The sequence below is a fragment of the Rosa rugosa genome, chromosome 1 (genome assembly GCF_958449725.1).
Source record: "Rosa rugosa chromosome 1, drRosRugo1.1, whole genome shotgun sequence".
In the NCBI taxonomy this organism is placed as follows: domain Eukaryota; kingdom Viridiplantae; phylum Streptophyta; class Magnoliopsida; order Rosales; family Rosaceae; genus Rosa; species Rosa rugosa.
The window spans coordinates 39896103-39900729 of NC_084820.1; positions in this window are offsets into that span (position 1 = coordinate 39896103).

Genomic DNA, 4627 nt, shown 5'->3' on the forward strand with positions numbered 1-4627 from the left:
GATGACTAACACACACATTCTATTCTCTCTCTCTCTCTCAAAAACTTTTCTGTTTTACAACACGTTATCAGCACGAAAACTCTAACCCAAGCCCTAGCCAGGAAAAAACCCCCCTGCTGCAGCCTGTTTGCACGCCCCTAAACCTCTTGATCGGGACCTCAGATCAAAATCTTTCCTTCATGAAAGTTGTTCATCTCTGCCTCTTCTATCTGCCCTCCAAATTTCAGCCCCATTGGAGTCGTTTTGAGACCTGTACACCATTCGAAGTGGGAGCTGTCCAGAAGAGGCGAATAGCTCTTGGATTGTCTGAGAAGACAACCTTCTCAGTTCTGCACACATAAGCTGAAGATTCATCCGTCCTTCATCAAGTAATGTTTTCCAAAACCTAATTTTATATTCATGCTTATTGAGCCTATTGATTGAACATGAAAAATCCTCCATGATGCATGAACCCTAAATTCTGATTGTTTTATTTGGAATATATATATCTGTTCATGTTTTGGATTGTTTGATTGGAAAAGAAAAGAGAAAAATTTATGGACTGCAACTATATATCTGTAGTACTTGGTCCAGTAGTACCAAATCAATATCAGTAACATCAATTCAACAAGAAAGAAAAAAGAAAGAAAAAAAACAGATTGTGCAGTTGCAGGGATTCGAACCCAGCTAAAATAGGTACCAACTCAACATGTTGTCCGCTGTACCACTATGGCAAGTTAGTATGTGTTAACACTATTTAGTATTAATTCTGCCAGAAGCAGATTTGAGGCCAATTAATTGGTGATTGATCAATCCATGTTTTGTTTTTGATTGATTTTATCCAAAGCAATTACCATAGTAATTTATGCTCATTACCACAATCACTTCATTATCACATTGAGACAATTCTGAATTATTGCGTGAATTATGATAGAAGAATTATGGGCTTAATTTTTGGTTTCACAAATTTGAATTATGCCATTACAATTCCTTATGCTAGAAGCATTATGGGCTAAATTATTACCCGATTATTACATAAACATTATGCCAGAAGCATTTGCCCAATTTATTTATATGAAATGCCAGAAGCATTAATGGGATTTAAACCCAATTCCTCAGGTACTTAATGAACCAGAAGTTCATACATAAATATTGAACCAGAAGTTCACACGTATCGAACCCGTAGTTTCGATAACATTGAAAGGTTATGAATCTTTCCAAGTAGGCGCACCCAATTTGATGCGATGTCTAGGCAAGATACAATGAGGCTGTGTACTTAAGAGAGCCTCGCTCCACCCAAACCTCATACTCTTACCTGGTCGTATTTAATTGGAGTTACCAAAAGGGTTGAGTAATAACTTTTCATTCCTTGGCAGACCAGCTTGAGCCCAGCAGGCCCACTCTCCCTCAGCAGGACCTAGCAGCCCAGCAGGTCTCACACACCATTTGACTTAAGCATGAAAGCCCGGATCACAAGCCTGCAGACTAAGCCCGATAGGCTTCACTATCAAGCCCACTCCTTCTTTGGTCCAGCAGAATCAAAATAAAAGGAAAAATGATTTGATATTGTAAATAGATTCACCATATTTAAATATGTGTAATTAATTGCCAGAGGCATTTATTCACATAATTGTGTGATAGTTAATATGTTAAATTAGTAGCATGCAATTAATATCTCAATTGATTTGTGATTTTTATTTATTCAATTTGTGAGATTATTTCAATTTGCTCAATTCAATATTATTGTGTTACTTGTCTAAATTTTCGCACTAGAATATATGTGTAGAAAATGCAGGTACCTAATGAACTAGAAGTTCTAAATGAATCAGTAGTTCATACATATATCAAACTTGTAGTTTCGATATTGCCGTTTAAGAAACTTGAAGTTTCCTTCATAAATTCACCACACACGATAAAACCAGTAGATTTTACATGTCTAATCCGATTTTTCATACCATGTTATAGAACCTGAAGTTCTCATTACTTGCTTATGGATGATATTACCCAAAGCACTAATATTATTTGTTCATTTCCTGTAAGAAACTATCTAAAGTGAACTCAAGATGTGAAAATTCATCTGATTGCAAAGAAGATGAGATCAACAATCAATGCTAACAATGTCGTCATTGAGGCTTTTAATATGAGTGCCATAATTTTCAAAGGAAACATATGGAGAAAACACTCCAAGTTGAGTATCCGATGAAGAGGATACACAGACTCTTTGGGTCGCTCTAGAAGAGCACTTTCACCATCAGATGACCATTCTCTTGCTTGAAGCAAGACATGATTGGCAGAACGAAATTAGCCCATATGGCCGTCTGCCACTTGGCCAAAGCCCAAGAGGCCATGTAATCAGGCTCCACGTGGTAGGAACCATGATGCCATAACTCAGCAAGCCCGAGTTGAAAGGAACACTGGTCCGGCCCGCTGCCACCAGAATCAGCATGATCTTTGTTATCAATGTGGAGGAATTGACTGCTGGTCCCGCACTTGTTGTGCGATAGCCGAAGCAGTAGATGAGTATTACGCCGGTCGCGGAACTCGAAATACCAACTTTATTGAAGAGTCATTTTTTATCGATTCCACACTAGAGATCATGGATTTTCAGGCAGTTACTGAACATACCGAGGATTAGAACTTGAAGACATGGGTATAATTGGCCTTTATGTTTCAATTATTTTGGATTATAGAAATGTGGTTATGTTCGAATATATTTAATTCAATAAACTTATTCATACATGTGATCCATTGAATTAAATAAATGAATAGGCATATTCTGTGGGGAAGTTTGTTGTCTGGTTAAAAGTGCTATTACGCATACCATACTCCCAGATCGGAGATATTTTTCAAACTTATTGTCTATTCATACCTCTGTGACAACCGTATCAGGCCAATCCAACCTGATAGAGGGTTATGGCAAAACCCACTGTATGTTGTCCAATGGTACTGAACCTACCATTAATGAGACCTTATATTCTCCACGTTCCAGAAGAGCGTTATTGAGTATTAAGGATATTCGAACCAACGGTTATCACACTGAAACCACTGAGAAAAATGAGTGTAATATCTTTGCATAACCTCCAAAGTGTGTGGCCAGAAGCGTACAATGGAGAAATTGGAATCTGTTAGCTAGAAGCTAACTAATTCACGCAACTACTTGCTATGGCATGACCGTTTGGGACACCCAGGTCAAAGTATGATGCACCGTATCCTCAATTCATCGCAGGTGCATCCCCTTCTGAATAAGGGTCCTGTATATAATGACACGCTATGCCATACTAGACCATCATATGCAAAGACTAGTACATACACCACCATTTTTCTGCACAGAATGCAAGGGAAATTTGTGGACATATATATCCAACCACCATGTGGACCAGTTAAATATTAATGGTTTTGGTTGCTGTATCGACAAAGTGATCACATGTTACACTATTGTCCACAAGAAAACGCTGCTTTTGCTAAACTCTCACCCAGATCATGAAATTGAGGGTTCACCACTCGGATTATCCCATAAAGTCTATAAGACTTGATAATACCGGAGAGTTTACATCGAAGTTTTTCGATGATTATTGCATATCCCTTGGGATTGATGCTGAACATATAGTTCCCTATGTTCACACCCAAGATGGTCTCGCAAATAGAATCTTGGTAATGCGCACCAAGCTTCTAGTTTTTGCGTGAGGCTATGCAATCTTGCATGCAGCTATGTTGGTCCCGTTGAGGCCCACTGCTACCAACCTTACTCCGCGTTACAGCTGGTGACTGGGTACGAACCTGATGTTTCGCACTTACGCGCATTTGGGTATGCAGTCCGCGTGCCAATTGTGTCGTCACAACGTACAAAATTGGGTCCTCAACAAAGGATGGGCGTGTATGTCGATTATGAATCTCATCCATTATGTGCTCTTTAGAGCCCTTGACAGGCGATCTCTTTACCGCTAGATTTGCGGATTGTCACTTTGATGAGACAGTCTTCCCGCCGTTAGGGGGAGATAAGAACGTCACCATTCCTGATGAACGGCGTGAATTAACATGGAATGTCCCCACAATGTCTCATCTTGATCCCCAAACGTCATGAAAATACTGAAGTGCGGACAATTCTAGATCTATAGAGACACTTTCTCTGATCTAGCTAAAGTGACGAGATCACATATACCTGCTGCAAATGTGCCTGCAAGGATAGATGTCCCTGTAGGACACGTCGCCCCAAATGGACGAGGTACGACCATGGCGGCTAACCAGTCACATGTCCCTGCCCAGAAGCGAGGTAGACCACTAGGTTCGAAGGATTCTTATCCCCGGAAGAGGGTAAAACTGGCACCAACGAATCCACTAGACATCGCGATCTCAACTGATCCATCTCACGAGACAATTCCGGATTATGGGTCCGTCCTAGAAGAGACGACGTTGGGGGACGCTCCAACGTCTGAACCCACTCCCGAGAATAGAGAAATCTCGGTAAATTATGCATGCTTAAGTGAGATCTAGAATCGGAATGAGATTATCATCGATGATATATTTGTATTCGCAGTAGCTACCGAAATTATAAATAGCGATGACATCGAACCTCGCTCCGTTGATGAATGTCAACGTAGAGACGACTGGACAAAATGGAAAGAAGCAATCTAGGTCGAATTAGATTCCT